Below are 17,839 nucleotides of genomic sequence, written 5' to 3'. Positions count from 1 at the left end.
AAGAAAATAACTTTGAGCCTCAGTTTTCTTACCCTGTAAAATGGGAACAAGCTATTTAAGTTGCCAGTGTTTTAGTTATCTCATGCATAAAAGTAAAAGGCTGGGCGTAGTGGCTCATGCCTGTAATCCCAGCAGTTTGGGAGGCTGAGCCAGGCAGATCACTTGAAGTCAGGAGTTCAAGACCAGCTTGGCCAAAATTGTGAAACCCCCATCTCTACCAAAAATACAAAAATTAGCCAGGCGTGGTGGTGCACACCTGTAATCCCAGCTACTCAGGAGGATAAGGCAGGAGAATCACTCGAACCTGGGAGGTAGAGGTTGCAGTGAGCCGAGGTCTCGCCACTGCACTCCAGCCTGGGTGACAGAGCGCAAAATAAATAAATAAAGTAAAAATAAAAATAATAGCAATACCTTTGGGGTGTAGGAATTGGATAAGATAATACACAAGAAGAACTTAGGACATGCCTGACTCCACTACATTCAATCATTAGGATGAAGATCCTGTTGCTCCCCTGTCTGTTTCCTCTTCACTAATGTTGGCCAGTGGCCCTGCCTGCTGCTTCTCCTGCCAACCTCCGCAGCGTCCTGCCCAGTGCTGGGCCCCTGCACGGCTAACTGTCCTTACTGTCCAGCACTCCTGTCTGTCCTTCCTGCTGGCCTGTGTGTCGTTCACCAGCGTCCATGTCTGGGACATACCCCCTGCATGCATTTGCACGACTTTCGGGAGCAGCCCTCTCCTAGGGTCTCCTTGAGGACCTTGGACTGGAGCAGCACTGGGCTGAGGACAAGACCCCAGCTTAAACCCAATGTCAAGACTGAGCAACCACCTGCCAGGGCAACCCCGAGGGACAGCCGGACCTCCACAAAACTGAAGCCTCTGCATGGGAGAGGCCCAAACACCTGAGGCCTCTTTCCTGACACTGCACCCACGGAGAAGCTTCCAGAGGCTTTCCATGGGCCCTGCCTCCAGCCACAGCCACAAGCATTCCTTGGCATGCCTTTCGCAGGCTCTCCCTGCCATCCATTATCTATGGAAATGTAGAAGTGGACAGACATTGCTCCTGAGCCTTTTTCCAAAGTCAAGGACACTGAGGCAAAGTGGTAGGAGGGGGAATAAGCTGGTTTGGAGGAGTGGATTGTGAATTAGAGCATTTTGACTTTCTTTGGCCAGGAGGAATGCCAGATGAAAAAGAAAACAAAACAAACACCTCAATGAGCTGCCCCTGACTCCCAAGGAAGTCTCTGGACTTGGGTTCTCCAACTGACCGCAAAGGACGGCCAGGCCCAACACTCACCCGCAGTGTCCAGGCAGGATCATGCAGGTCCTGCTCATCTGTGCAGCTGCCTTTGAAGGAATGCAGGTGCTGCCATTACTAAGGATATGCACTCTTTCACCCCGGGCAGCTTTTGGATCAGTTTGCCTCTTCTCATAACAAATATTCAAAGTCTAACTCCTATTATATCAATGTAAGGATGAGGACAAGGGGAAGTGGAGCTAGTAGTCTAAGAAAGAAGTTTTAAAGCTTACAAAGCATTCACTTAATGGAAAGCATTGAGGCATTGCGCCTCCCATGAAATCCCTCCGTGCCAGATAAGGGATGGAAGGGGTTCTTGGCAGAGGGAGTTCCAGCTTTGCAGGGACCCATCATGCAAAGTGCATATAGTAGAGCAAGAAAAGGTGTGGCCTAGGATGAGTGTACTTTTCAAGGGAGTGTCCCCACCCTCTCAACCAGGCCCCCAAGCTGAGGAAAAAGGAAGGGGAGGGGAGCAGCCAGTGTCTGCTTGCTGGGGGAGAAGTGTCCTGGCCATGGGTGAGATGTCCAGCTCTGCGGCCTGAACACTGGACATCACCACCATAGTTTGTAAAGCTTCCTGCAGAGAATGCAGGAGCCTTTTCTTTTGCTTCCTGGTCAGTCTAGGGGAGCCCTCGGGCTGGGCTTATGGCCTGGATGCTGCCCCTGGTCTGGTCCCATCCTGTCTGTGGCCTCACAGCAATCAGCATTGGCAGCCAAAGCTCCCAGGGACTTGCAGGGCAGTCCCCACAGAGCCCCGGGATGCTCCTGAGCTTCCCTGGACCTAGAGCCTGGCCTCTCCTAGGCCCTCCTTCGGAAACTCACCAGTCCTCTCTACTAAGTTTTCCAGAGCTAGATGATATGCAAAGACCATGCAGTCTAGAACTGTCACCTTTATTTTACTTGGTTTGTTTGTAGTCCAAAGGCTGGGAATGGGTGGGGGCAGGAGCATAGATGCTCCTAACAGAGAGGTCACGCCGTCTCGTTGAGCCCAGGGTGGCAGCCTTGACCACCACAATGCCCAAGCAGGGCCTCTTGGGAGCAGAAGGCTGGGCCATTTCCCTGCTCAAGCTTCTGGTACATTAAAAAAAAAAAAAAAAGAAAGAAAGACAAAGCAAGGTTTCAAACACCGTGCTATTGCTATCATTTTTTAGTGTTAACTTTTAAGAGATTAACACTTACATATTCACAGAAATACAACACAGTGTAATTGTATCATTTACAATGCAAGACAGAATTTATTTTTAAATTTACATATTGAATGATATGGCACCATATTCAAGGTAATATAGTACATAGGATGCAACTTTAAAACGGTGCAATGAACATTTCTTCCAGTTCTGCCAGTACAGCCTCCTATTTTCTTGTAGATAATACACAGGTCTGGAGCTGAGGCCCTCTCTGATAGGCACTACCATGGGGAAGGGACTTTGGCTGCTGGAGAGGTGGGTGGAACACAATGGCATAGGGGTTTAGCGAGGCCAGCCTCCCTTTCCCCGCTCCCTTGACGTTCCTCCAACCCCCACCTCTCCTCTCTTCAGCCTAATCTCCATGTGGCTGGCCAGTGAGTTTTCAAAAAATGCGAACCCGACTGTGTCAGTCCTGTCTGTGAAACGTCCAGGGCCTCACATCACCACAGGCACAGCTAAGCGGTGGCTTCCAAAATGTCCACTTTTATGCCCACAAAGCCTTTGATATTGCTGCCTTCAGACAGCGGAGCCTAATTTACAGAATAGACTGTGGTCCACGTGATGGCGGGTGACATCTGGGATCAGGACATAAGGCACAGCCTCATGGAGGCTCAGCCCCATCATGTCCTTTGTCCCTGTTTCAGTCCAGGATCTGCAGGCCACCCCTCCCTGGACCCGTCATCTGCACGTGGCTCTGCACATGCCCTGGTCTGATTCTGTCTCCCACCCGTCCCCAGCTCTGGAACTGCAGGCGCTCCTGGCCTGTCCTCAGCAGATGCCCCTCGGCACTCAACTCCTTCTTCCACTTTCCCTTCTCTTATTCACTCAACTTTTTAATGCTGGCCTCAACCCACTAAATTAACTTCGCCACCAGCTAATAGGTCATGACCCACCATTTGAGAACCAGATGCATGATACAAAGAATGGGGTTTTGTGGGATTTGTTTTTCATTTCTTCACTGATGCAGGATCACACTTGTGGGCAAGAGAGCCGAGGTGCTCCAGGGCTTGCTCAGAATGAGCCCAAAGGCAGAGAATGAGGGTACCTTTCTTCCTGCCATCTGTACATGGGGTCACAAACACAAATGCCCACAAGGGCCAGCTAGGTGATGTCCCAGAGGAAACCAGGAGGATGTAAATCTGTTCTCAAAGAACAGGCCCCGACACTAGGCCTCACTGTCCAGGACTGCTGGGACCGAGGTGAACCAAGCAGCGCATTTCCTGGCAGCACACAGCAGCCACGGCTCCACAACACTCTCAGTGGGCTGCTGTGCACCTGCCTCTACCATTGCCCAGCTGTGCGTTTGGACAAGTCACTTGCCCCACTCTGTGCCTGTGGTTTCCTCAAATGGAAATAGTAATAGTCTATTACGCTAAACTCTGATAAGGCTGTTTTGAGCATTGCGTGATAGGATACAGAAATGTATGTGAAACCACGCCTGGCAATAGTTACTCTGGCTAGGTTCAGCTGATAGTGGGCATGCAGATTTATTATTGCCATATCTCACTTTGTTAAGAGAAGCCGAGAAATCCAAGTTTTTATGGTGAATCTTCTGATTTTGAAGCATTCACGGTTTTTTAAGCACTGTGCAGGTTAAGCAAAATCTGTCTGCAGCTGGCTGGGCCCATATCTGCTCTGCTGCCTTAGGTTCCATGCCAGCCTCCTTGGGACTGTGGTGGAGCGCCCCCACCTCTCCCACCTGCCCTACCTCAGCTGGTCTCTGGAGGAGAAAGGATGCCAGTGGGGAAGGAGGGTGGCTGGGAGAAGGAGGGGAAAGGAAAGCCCATGCATCTGGGCAGCGACTTCTGCTCTGGAAACGCTGATCCGCCAGCCCAAGTGACGGATGTATTGAGTTCGTTTCTGCAGGTAATTGTTTAAATGTTACGGCAGCTTTAACATGTCGTCTGTTCAAATGTATTGGTGAGGCAGCCATTCCAAACCTGTAATGTGGGTAATATTTAGATGATTTACTAGGTGACGTGCATTTCCTGATTCAATCAGAGTTGCATTTGATTCAATAGGTGATGCATCTAATCCGACTGGGAGTCCAGTGGATCCAGAGGTGATGTGTTTGATTCACGGGCTGATCTACCTGATTTAGAAGGTGACGGATCTGGGTCCACGCTGAATGATTCCAATTCCCCCACGCCGGGTATTTGCTTCAGTGTGTGATGTATGAGCTTTAATAAAAAGACACACTTTTGGGATGGCGAGGGCTGCCTGACATGTTTGTGGCTGCAGCCACTTCTAGGCAGAGCCAGTCCTGGCCTACGGGACCAGAGGTACAAAGAGGGAGAAAAGCCCAGTTCCCCGTGTGTGACCTGAGCCTCCACATGTCCCCATAAGAGCCATTCTTCTATGATCCACAGGTGGCCTTCTGTCTGTCCAGTTGGAGGTCCACAGATGGGCTCTGTGCTGGGAACCTGGTTCTTTGCATGTGGGGGCCTTAGGGATGGACTTGTCATTTGAAAGATATTCACTCTGCCCATTCTGTTCTCGTCTGCCCCAAGTTCCTTGAGCCTCACCTGACATTTCAGGGCCCCTCCATGGAAGCCTTCCCCAGGTCTGGTGCACAGGTTTGAACCAGCATTAGAGGGACTGAATTGTTGTATTCCAGTGGGAGGCAAACGGAAGGGTGTTCCCTGAATTAGTTTTCAGCCCCTCCCTCCTCTTCTGTTCCTCCCCTGGTGTGGCTGGGAATTCCCTTCTGAGAAGAGCTCCTTCTGTTTGTATTCTCTCCTCTGCCTGCAATGCCTGTCTTCCTTATCCTCAGCTTTATAAAAAGCTGTGCACCCTGGGCAGAGTCACAGCCTCCTGTCACCCCCCCAACAGAAGACACCCTGCACTGAATCTCAGTTCAGCCTAATAAGAGCAACCCCTCTTCCAGCTTTCTGAGTCTTCCGGCCATATCTGTATGATAACACATCACTCGAGTTGTCCTATGATGGGGAGGTTTCTTCTTCACCCTGCTATCCCCTGAAATGGCTCAGCCCTTGACAGATGGCAGACATGTAACCTTGGAAGAGGGAGTGGAGTGAACATTAATGAAATAATTTGCGTTTATTGAGCTCCAAGTATGTTGTAAGTGTTCCAAGTGTAAAGTGCTGATACTGTATAGGGTTCACGTCTTTATGTCTTTCAATCCTCACAACAAACCATATGTGGTAAGAATGCTTATTTCCTCCATTTGTACAGTTGGAAAACTGAGGCTCGGTGAAGTTAAACGACTTCCCCCAGGGTTTCACCTTGGCAGAATTTGATTTGAATCTAGGTCTCTCAGGCCCTAAAGCAGAGCTGTTAATTGTTACATCATTATCCGACCTCCTAGGACCAGACAGACTTCTCCATCCTAGCCCAGGTCAGGGAGGACAGAGTCCCTACTGACGCACAGGTGCCCTCAGGGAGACAGAATCATGACACAAGGCAGAATGGCTTGATTGGTAAACTGAGGCACAAGGGGGCGGTAGATGAGGGAGTAACTAGGGAAGGCTTCCTGGAGGAGGCATTTGATCTAGCCCTGGATGAAAAGAAGAAGAAAAATGGGGCCTTCAGATGTGCTAATGCCCATTTTCAGCCACTCTTGGCCCAGCGCTCTAGTCCTCAGACTGCCCCTAAGTCAGGGGAATCAAAGAAGCTGAGTCTGCAACAATTTGTCTTTTGGGTGACTCTTTCCCCCACTAGGAGCTGTGTGTGGTCAAAAGGGGAGTCTAGGCCAGCACTACAGACCAGAGTGAGCAGTGATCTCCCTGCCACCCAAAAGAGATGAGTCAGCTACCACCACCCTTCAATGCAGAGGAAAAGTCAACTGAGCCCCAAGATCAGGCTGAGTACTGGACATTCCTCCAGCAAAGGCCCAGATGCAGGTCATATCTCCTGCTGTCTCCTCCAGCATCTAATCCACAATTCTCCTCCTCCCATTCCTCTCCCTGTCTTGAGTCCCCAGAACCCACCTCCCTCTTCAGGGATGGGCCCATCATGAGATGCTCTTATCTGGATAGTGCCATTTTTGGACAGCCTTATCATGTTCAACCTGCTCCTGCCCAGGCCTCTAGCAGTCTCGGTCTGAGGAGAAGCCAAGGTGTTGAGTTTAAGACAGGGATCTGCTTCCAAGGACCTAGACCACCTCCCTGCCCTAGTCCATAGAGCTGGCCTCCTAATTCTTGTGGTGGGGCCCAGGAATAAGCCTCGCTCCAAGCCCTCCACTACAGTGTGACAATTCCTGTGTTAGGCCATATGTGGGTAAGGGGCTCAGCACTAGAGGTCTCAGACTCTCCTAGTTTCCAACTATTCCCACACCTCAGCTCCCTCCTCCTCGTTTCTCTTCATTCCAAGACCCCAAGAAAGCAAATCTGACTGGTTCAGGGCAGTCTATGAGTTGACACCTCTAGGCAGAGGGGACGCCACAGCACAGTAGCCTATGGTCAGGGAGTCCAGGCCTTAGTACTCTAGGTTTTTGCAGGCCCAAGAGATCTGGGGGATTTAATGGACATCTCTGAAAAGCAGGACTTTACTGGCCACGTGCTGTGTGCCAGATTCCTCCATGTTCTTGATCTCATTTTATCCATTCAACCCTGTATTCCAGGCCCATTTTACAGAGAGAAGGTTGAGGCTTGGAAAGGCATGGGGGCTTCCCCAGGGACAAGTATTTGAAGAACAAACAAAGGGAGTGATATGTGTCAACCCCAAGACCTACTTACTTTCTCTCTCTGTCTCTCTCTCATCTCTCTGATGGTGGGCTGTCAGGCATCGTGACAGACTGGTGTGGGAGATATTTGGATCAAGCACATCCTTGGGTCCTCTAATCTCACCACCCAGGCAGAGGCCAACTCTAGCATAAGGCTGGTGATGGGCCAGACAGACGGATTCCTTGGAGGCTGGATGCAGAACAGCTGCCTGCACTACTTCTGCTGCTTCTAGAGGCCACAGTGGCCCTGACTGCACACATTTTCCCAGGCTGCGGCCCCAAGTGGGGGGTCCTCAGACACAGACAAAGGAATAGCTCAGCCTTGCAAATGGCTTTGAAAATGGGACCACGGGGATTCCACTTGGCTGACACACTCTGCCCTGGCCCAGGCCTCATCCCCCAGAGGCATCCCCAGCCCCTGCCAACCAGCTGTGTCTCCCACTGCCGCCCACACCAAAGGCCTGACCACACGGAAATGGCTGCTCAGCCCAGAATTCCCCCATCACACCCCTTCCCACGCAGGGTGGGGCAGGAGGCAGGGATAGTGGCAGCAGGGACTCTGGGGGCTGACCCTCCACTGACATTGGACATTGGCCCTCTGACCCTCACTGGGCACCCACCATGGACTAAACCCCTCATGAGTCAAGCAGGATGTTCAAATGGGACTTGCCTGTCATTCCCATTTCAGATGAGACCTCGATTCTGAGACAGAGGGTGTTAATGCACCCACATGGTAACTCGGGGTGTCAAACCACCTGTGCCAAACCTGCTAAGGGGTGACCACAAAAGATCCAGCAGTTAGCACAGCAGCCTTCCAACTGGGCACCCCTGGGGACACATGGAGACTTTCCCAAGAATACGCAGCATACACAGTGTTAGGGACATCACTTTCCAGCCCCTCCAATCTAGGCATTCTTTTCTAAAATCAATTTGTCTGAGCATAAACTGAGGGTCTCCAGTTTTCCTACAAAACAAAGAAAGGTTTTACCCATCTTGAATCTGGCTGTGCTAGATCTCCCCTGGATATAAAATCCTCAGGGCAGCAAACATAGGACTCTAAGAAAAAGTCCAGTAAAAATCCAAGCAAAAAATATTTACCATGAGCGACAAGCTCGTTGCAAAACTCTGCACCTCCCCTGCCTGCCTATGTGTCTTTCTTGGGATCAGAATACAAATGTTTCAAGTATATATAAAAATGTATATTCATAGTGAAAAGTGAAATCAGAATCTTCCCTTTTTTATAAAAAGTTCTGATTTAGCTGTTTGGTTTGGCCAATGATGTGATACAGTGGATATCTCCTATAAATTGAATGGCCCAAATCTAAAGCTTCAGGATTCTAAATATTTAAAGCACATATATCATATTATGTCATAGTCAATACACCAGAAATCATGTTTTTTTGGTAACTAAACTAATAATGAAAATTTTTTCAATGTCAGCTAACGCTCAAGAGGCTGACTAGTTTTCCAAAATCCTTTTAGGAGGTCCTCAAACAACAAAGTTGAAGATCATTCCCTTAGTCCACATATATTCTCCAAGGCAGAGAAGAGGACTGATCAGTAGTGACTGATGGAAACAATTTCCTTGGAGGGAGAGTCATTAGCAATGCTGCTCTTGTTCCTGGGCCAGGAAGAGAGAGGTTCCCCTAACTCCAGCCAGATGAGGGGGCCTTCAAGGGAACCATACATACAGAATTATAGTTTCTCATGAGGAGAAAGTGACCTCAGCCCTCTGGCCAGATGCTCTCTGAGCTATACCAGTCTGTGCCCTGGTGTCACCAGTAATGAAAGGCTGTGTTAATAGAGCCTGTCATGAATCCCCTGGAGTGGAGAACACTGGGCTGATGCTGGACTCTTACTTAGAGAATTCTCAACATGAGTGACTGGAGAAACATAGTCCAAAGCAGGAGACAGAGAGAAGGTGACGACGGGAACAAGCTGTGCTTCCACCAAAGGCAGAAAGAGGACACAGGCAATTTTCTTTGGACCAAGCAGACCTACAGAAGCCAGCAGGTTTGATTTTGTCTTGATCAAGGTTTCCACACAAGAGGACTTTCTGGCAGGGGCAAGACAGCCCCCACAAACGAGGTTGGAGGCGATCCAGAGAATGTAGAGGTGGGAGGGTTATCAGATATCAAGAAGAAACTGTCTCCCATGCCAAGGAAAAGCAAAGCAGAGGGCCCCAGGAGGATCCACAAAAGCTCATCACAAGAAAAGGAGCTTGCCCCGGCCTGGGGTGCCCAGGGCCAGATTACGAGAGGCCAGGCAAGAAATACCTTCTCTGCCATTTGTCTCTTGTCCCCTGCTCCAACCTGGAGGCTGCACAAACTCCATAGTCAGTAGAAAAGGAAAGCAAAGGGAAAGTAGCAAAGAAGTCAACCACAGCCCCTTGCCATGAATCGGGGCTAGGCTGGGAATAGGGGAAGCCCTTAAATTGGGTGAGAGAGTGAAGCTTTGGTATTAGATGGGACTGGACTTTTTAACATTTATTTTGAAAGTAATATTAGAGGGAAGTAACTGCTATAGATTGTTTTTGTTCCTCCCCAAATTCAAATGTTGAAACCCCCAGTGTAATGGTGTTTGGAAGTGAGGCCTCTGTGAGATGACTGGGTTGTAAGTGTTGAGCTCCCACAAGTGGGAGTAGTGCCCTTATAAATGGGACCCAGGAGAGCTCCCTCCCCACTTCTGCCATGCAAGGACACCACAAGAACCAGCTGCTGGCATCTTGATCTTGGACTTCCCAGCCTCCAGAACTGTGAGAAATAAATTCTATCATTTATAAGCTGTCCAGTCTGTTATTCTGTTATGGACACCTGATTGAACTAAGACAGTGACCAAGAAATCTACCAAAGCTGAACCATTGCCCAGGGTGGAGGGAGGACAGACAGTGGTGAAACTACATAAAGTCATGGGTGATTTTTTTTGCTTTCTCTGCTCGCTTCCGATAGAGTCAGACCTACCAGGGAGCTGGAGGGGAGCAGTCAGCCTGGAAGCTCATGGTCAGGCTCCAGAGCAGGCACCAATAGAGACAAACCCCTTCGGGTGATGGGAGGCAGAGGAGCAGGGCAGGTGGTCAGCACTAGGGGAAGACTATGATGTGAGAGGCAGAGAGTCCATGACAGAGCAACACACATTAGCTGGACAGTACATGGGAGAGCCACCATGTGGAGCAAGAAATGCTTCTGCCAGTGTCTTCACCTGCCCCGCAACAAGACCCAGTTCAGCAGGGGAAGTAAATATATACTTACAGGACTACAATTCACATGAGTGCTGTCCGTGGCATGTGCCAGGAGTTTGGTGCTACTTGTTTTAAGAATTCTGGGCCAGGTGTGGTGGCTCAGGCCTGTAATCCCAGCACTTTGCGAGGCCAAGGCAGGCAGATTGCTTGAGCCCAGGAGTTTGAGACCAGCCTGGGCAACATGGTGAAACCCTGCCTCTACGGAAAAAAAAAATACAAAAATTAGCCAGTCGTGTTGGCACAGACTTGTAGTCCCAGCTACTCAGGAGACTGAAATGGAAGGATCGCTTAAGCCCAGGAGGTCAAGGCTGCAATTAGCTGTGATTGTGCCACTGCACTCCAGCCTGGGTGATGGAGTGAAATCCTGTCTCTTTAAAAAAAAAAAAAAAAAAAAAGGAATTTTGAAGAGAGAGTTCACCTTCAGCTGAGATGACTGATTGGGGGTGTCTGAGTTGGGCTTTGAAAGACAGGAGGCTGAATGTGTTAAAGAGGTGTACAGAGAAGGCAGGCAGGTGTGCCGAGCATGGGGTAATGCCTCTGTAGCACTGCAGGACCAGTGGCCTCTCAGAGACTCCGGACAGGACTGCATACCATCTGCGGCCCTCTGAAGCCCCAGGTGTGAGCCTTCACTACAGGCAGTCTGAGCTCTGGCTGAAGCTCTGCTGCAAGGTGGACCCTGATCTGGGGCCGCAGATGGAGATTTTGGACATACCTGGCAGCCGGCCCCACCAGGTTTATCCTGTCTCTATTCCATTTGGCTCCAGAGCCAGCACATGCACAGACGCACATGTATGTGTACCATTGTGTGCACACACACACTACAGGCGGTACTCATTCTAGCTACCAAGGTCTGTGGAGAAAAGCAAAGCCCAGCACAAGCAAATATGTTTTACATCCCAAGCCCTCACTGGGCCAAACAAGGCGGCCAAAGATGGGGAAGAAAAGAGCCTGGGCACATCCTACCCACCCAAGAAAGCTTTGGCTGAGAATGCTGGCACGATTCCCATCTGGCAGCCAAACTGGACCTCTCACCCAAACAGATGAGAATCACAGTTCCTCGTGCCCACTCAATGACTGTCTTCCCCCAAAGAGGATGCCACTGCAATCTCAGGAGCACGTGAAACCACAGGGCTCATTAGCCTGGAGGTACATCATGTCCTGCCATGGTCATCTCGTTCCTTCATCTGTCTACCCTGTGGAAGGAAGCCACTGCCCTTAATAAGAATGAAATCTATAGTCTTCCAAATCAGCCCCAGGACGGAAAGTCTCCTGACGTGGAGGGGCAGCTGATCAGATGGCCGTGCTCTTCCTGAGAGAGGCCTTCTCTTGGGTTTGCTGCCTTTGCATCCCCTTCCCACCAGCCTGACCCTAGGGAAGTATCATTCTCCCAACTACTCTGGTCCAGGCCTAAACAAAAATACCTGGATTATCTGGAATGACCCTGGTGCACACTCTGGGTTACCTGGACAATGATCTTGCTGGAACCAAAGGCCCCAAATTTCCCTAGGGTTTGTCGGGGAGTAGGGGAAGGTAGTCTGTAGCCGAGTTCTCCTGCCCATGGGACGGAGTGTCCTCCCTCTGCAGGAAGATTGCGGCACCACATAGGTCCCAAGGCTCCAGGTGCTGGAAGCTGGTGTTCCCAGACAACTCTGGTAAATGCCAGCCTGTCTTACACTAAGTGGTCTAATGACTGCCCCCTCTGACAAGATCTCTCTCTTGCTCACCCTATAAGGAGGGGGATCCTATCCCCCTGTGGGGATGAAAACCCTTACAAAATCAGCACACCTCTGCACGGACGCAGTGGAGAATGGCTGGCACCTTGTCATTTCCGCTTCTCCCATAGAGCCGGTCCTTAGCCAATGCACTGTAGCATCTGTCTTTACCCCAAGACATGTGTCAATGGAACACAGGACTTTAGTCATCAGATAACAGAAGATCAAAAACTCAGCACAGGTGAGTGGCCGGCATGGGACAGAGAGTGATGGGATGGGGCATGTTTATAACTACGGTTATTTGGTCCTGCATCGTGACTAGAGATCATGGGTTTCTCTTTGTTTGAATCTATCCTCAAGCATTGCAGGGGGTGGATATGCAGTGATGTCATAATGTCACCTTAATAAATGTGTGAAATGCAGTTGTTTCCTCTACACTAGCAGCCCCTCTCAATGCAGTCTAAGCATGTACGATACAGAATGATGGAGGGCTAGAGCTAAATGGGGCACCAGGGGAAGACTTAAAGGTGCTCCTTGTCCTTAAGGAGCTGATATTCTGGATGGAGAGTCAGATACATAATTAGCCAACCAGATTACAATGGGTTAAGTGCCCAGATCAAGTCATGTGTCATATGTTTTGGGCTCCCAGAAAATGACCACTTCATTCCACCTGGGGAAGGGGACAAAGAAGATTTCTCACTTTACAGATGAGGAAACTGTTTAGTCTGTATTAGTCTGTTTTCATACTGCTGTAAAAAATGGCCCAAGACTGGGTAATTTATAAAGGAAAGAGGTTTAATTGACTCACAGTTCAGCATGGCTTGTGAGGCCTCAGGAAACTTACAATTGTGGCAGAAAGTGAAGGGGAAGCAAGGCACCTTCTTCACAAGGTGGCAGGAAGGAGAACTGCCAAGTGAAGGGGAAGAAGCCCATTATAAAGCCATCAGGTCTTGTGAGAATTCTCTCACTATCATGAGAACAGCATGGGGGAAACAGCCCCCATGATTCAATTACCTCCACTTGGTCTCTCCCTTGACACTTGGAAATTACAGGGATTATAATTCAAGATGAGAGTTGGATGGGGACACAAAGCCTAACCATGTCAATGGTCAAGGTGATAAGATTTGCTTAAGGTCAGTGGTAAAACCCAAGAGAGACCCCAGGACTCCAGACACTGAGCTTGTGCTCTGTCTGTCTCTCCAGGGTTTGGGTTGTCCAGGGGGTTGCCTCCACTCTTGGATAAACCTAATGCTCGGCATCCCAGGAGAAGATGCTCCTGGTCCCTAGGCTGAATCTCTGCAATGGGACGGGAAAACAAATGCCCTCCCCGTACTGGGATACCTGGGCAGTGTGGCAGGAGTCAGGGAGGAGGGCAAGGAGGCCACCTGGTCTGGTCCCCTGGCTGACAGGAAGTGATGCCTCCTGGGCTCATTCAGCAGCTGTTGCTTGCTTTGCATGGTTTAGACAAACAGGCAGATGTCCTCAGAGTGACCTCCCTGACTCAGAGAGTTTGGGAACTGAGGTATTCACTCCCTGGGGTTGGGGGTGCTGGCCAAGGACAGGGCATGAGCTGCTGACTCATTCTCACTGCCTCTCCGTTCTGATACTTGAAAAGTTGGGAAAGAATTGGGAAATGAAGAAGCTATCTGAAAAGGGTGAGTTTCAGGACCGCAAAATAACATGTTCTCCTTCCTCCAAGCCATCTGCTCCTTGTCCCTTCTAAGATGCCAACAGATCTTGGAGGGTTTCATGCATTCAGGACACAGTGGTCCTTACAAGGTCTCTGGATGGCTGAGCAGACAGAACGGGGAGAGAGATGATTCTATGAGATGCCAGAGAGAGACACGGTCAGGTGGAAAGGCTGTCTCAAATATTTTCATGGTGACCTAAGAATAAACCAGTAAGGAGGGAATAATAGCAGAAAACAAAAGGAAACCAATTTTATTGAATAATAGAGCTTGAAGGACATTAAATATCGCATGGGCTCACCCTGTCTCCAGGACTGGCTTCAGGGACATGGGACCCATTCAGTCACACAGGTCCCCACACTTGGGAGAACCTACCCTTCATTTAAAGCTCTCCTGTCACCATCTTGAAATTCAGAATTTATTTTTAACAAGAGGCCCGTATATTTATTGTACACTGGGCCCTGCAAATTATATAGCCAGCCCTACGCATGGCCTTACAGATTAAAAAAAAAAAAAAAAAAAAAAAGCCCAGAAAGGGAAAATGGCTGCTCAGGATCACACTGGTCCTTTGCTCTAGAACCAGGGTGAGAACTCTCAGTTCTGTTGGGAGTCTACATTGAGTGTAACTCTACTGGCAGTGTCTGTTTAGGGCAAGAATTCCTGATTCTGGCCTTGCCGGCTCCAGGTAGGCCACTGCAAGGGCTGTATGGACCACCGCAGCCCAGGTGTCCAAAATGGAAAGCATGCCTTCTTTCCCTGATCATCTCCCCCTTCTCCTTTGGCCAACCTTGTCTATATAAATGCAATACCATCCTGTCATCTCAAACTAGGGACTCATGGCTGGACTCCATAGTTGTTAACGGGCTTGATCTTGGACTCCCAGCCCTGGGTAACTTTGAGCAAAGTTCCTTCATCTTGCTAAGCCTCTATTCTCTAATATAGGAAGTATAAATAATAATGCCATGAAGCCTCTGGGGTTATTGGAAAGATTAAGTGAGACGATGCAAAACAAACATTTAGCATGGCATCTAACCCATAGCTAGTGCTCAATAAAGTGTTGTGTTTATTTAAGTTTATTCTACAGCTCCCCTTGTCCTGGCCTAAGACTGTGACTGCCTTTGTCCTTGAAGCTGCTCTCTGATACCCTACTATTCAGACTATGGAGCAGCAGGATCAGCCTCACTTGGCAACTCATTAGAAATGCAGAATCCCAGGCCCCACCCCAACCCTGCTGAATCAGAAACTGCACTTTCACCAGATTCCCAGGTGACTCATATGGGCATTAAGGTTTGTGACACAGTGTGATTTCTAGTGCACACTGTTGGCCTTTCTTTCTCTGCCCTGGGGATATGAGTAACTTCCTAATTCTAGCCATAATCATTCTTATAAAGGTGGAACCCAAGCCTACCATGACGGGTTTGACCAAAGTCTAAGTCCCTTCCTGAAGGCTTACAATATGGCTAACGTGAACCTGGTGAAGAGTGGCATTAGTGTGAAAGGTGTGTGGAAAGGTGAATGAGCAAGAATCAGGAAACCTGTCAGAGACTACTGCAATGATCCAACCAAGACGTGAAGGGCCTGAACTAGGCCTGGGGCCAAGAAAACAGGGAGAAGGGGGTGAGTTATGGAGTTTTATCCAATACAGAATTCAGCAGATTGAACTACCAGGTAGAGTTACAGGGGATACAGGAGATGGAGTAAAGACAGCTCTGAGATTCCTTTGAAATAACAGGATCATATTGCATGTATATAGACAAGGTTGGCCAGATGGTGGAGAAGGGGGAAATGATCAGAGACAGAAGACATGCTTCCTTTTGTGGGTATGTGTGCTGGCAGGAAAAGACTTTCAGGAAGAAGGGTGGGCTTCCTCTGGCATATACTTCACAGTGAGTGTTACAGAGATGTGAGGTAAGTGCACTAGAGCTAAAAGGCTATGGGTTCAAATCTTGGCTTTTCCACCTAGGAAACACAGCTTGTCACTCTGAGCAAGTTGATCAACCTCTCTGTGCCTCAGTTTCTACGTTTGTAAAATAACCCTCAGAGTGTTGCAGTGAGGGTTAAATGAATTAATATATATGAAATGTCTAGAACCATGCCTGGTACATAGTGAACACTCAATAAATATTATCCATTATTATGGCTGCCTCTTTGTCTATCTTCCCAATGAAATTCTGAGGTCCTTGGGGAAAGGGACCTCAACTGACGGTCTTTATGTCATCTAGCACCTAGCACAAAGCAGGTACACAAATACGGTCCACGGAAATGTATGTTGTTCACTAAAGGTAGCCAGGTGGTCCCATGTGGTATCTGTGTACACAGAAATACAGATGTTGTATCCCTTTACAAATGTTCATCTCTTCCCTGCTCCCTTTTCCTAATCACAGCTTAATAACTTCGATGTAATGAGAATCTGTGCTCACTATTTTCTCACTCTAAACTGATCTATGGGCTACCCTGATAACGCAGCCTGCCTCTTGGGTAAATCCACTCTCCCCAAAGGGTGACAATGAGTGGGAGGAAACTTGTCCTCTGGAGTTTCTTTCACTCATTTGACAAAGATGACCTGTGTGCCCATCAATAATGGCAATCATTCCATCTTCCATTTCTTGAGAGCAGGCACCAAGTCTCTGCCTAGCTCTAGTGCTCTGGTCTTTTCAGGGAGAAAGACAAGAAAATGGCAGATTGTAATATAGTAACAACAGAAGTAAACACAGGGTTCTGGGGGGCTCAGAGGAGGGAGAGTCACCCCAGTCTGATCACACAGAACTGGCTCCTGTGAGAGGGTAAAGCAAAATGGTGGCCCTGAGTGAACCCCAGTCCTGCCCTCAGCACTGTACACTTCTTGTCTTTCACTATCACACTGCACTTAGAAATAGAATAAAGACTGGAAACAAAAAGGCAGAGGGCAGAGGCCAAGGCCCAGATGAACATACAAAATGAGCTCCAGACCAGACATGAGTCTATGTCAGGAGGTGGCTTGGATCCATTGCCCTAGAAGCAGAGCTTGAGATAGGGACTGAGTGCACCTGATTTATCAAGGGAGCGTTCTTCAGGGAAAACCATAGAGGGAGGGAGGAAAGAAAGTCAGAGAAGGAGAAAGAGTAGAGCCAGGATACATTCTCAGGTAAGGTCTTGTCCTCCTGACTCTTAGGGGTCTGGGGAGGAATAAACTTAGCCCCAGCCAGGCAGCTTCCGCAGTCAGCTCAACAAAGAAGGTGACAGCTGGGAGCTGTCAGCAGCCAAAAGTCTCAGGTGCACTGGCCCCAGAAAGGGCATCTGGGTGGGGCCTCAACATGGACAGTTACAGGCAGATAAGAGTCAGAAGGGCCAGTATCAGATCCACGTTCCCCTGACATCACTTTGATCTATCTGTGACCTCTGAAAGGACATTCTTGTGAACAAAGGTGAGCTAACAGTTTCCTTGCAGAACCTCAGTGTGAAACCACATGCATGGGCAGGGGTCCACATGGGGTGGATCCACCCCTCTTAGTCTTATCCTGTGGTGGTCCTGAGCCATGTCTCCCCCATCTTGTTTGTACATCAGGTATGTGTCCACAAAACACAACTTTGGGTGGTAGAAGCAAGTTGATTTGCCCAAAACTATTTGGTACCCCGGCTTTCCGGGGTCATGATTTATACACCAACATCCACCAGTTATCAGCCACAAATTCAAGTATGTAAGAAAAGGTCAATTCCTCCCACCCACCCAGGAAGCCTGGAGGAGCAGGTGTGGAATTCAAGGGGGAACCAGGAATTTAGCTCCCAAGCAACTGCTGGGTGTTAGAGATTGAGAGAAAGTGTTCAGGGAAGCTGTAGGATCTTCTTCTCTTGTAATGAGTTTGTGTGTGCATGTGTGCAAGCATGTGTGTATGCATGTATATGTGTATACATCTGCATGTATTGCATGCTTATGCATGAGCATGCATGTATATGTACATGTATGCGTGTGCATGTATATGTGCGCATGTGTGTACATGTGCTCACAGCCTTCCCTTTGCAGTTCGGAGTCACTTTGGTGGAAAACAGTACTTTTTA

Source organism: Pan paniscus, chromosome 11 (genome assembly GCF_029289425.2).
Source record: "Pan paniscus chromosome 11, NHGRI_mPanPan1-v2.0_pri, whole genome shotgun sequence".
Classification (NCBI taxonomy): Eukaryota; Metazoa; Chordata; class Mammalia; order Primates; family Hominidae; genus Pan; species Pan paniscus.
Note: the sequence above shows the minus strand (reverse complement) of the source record.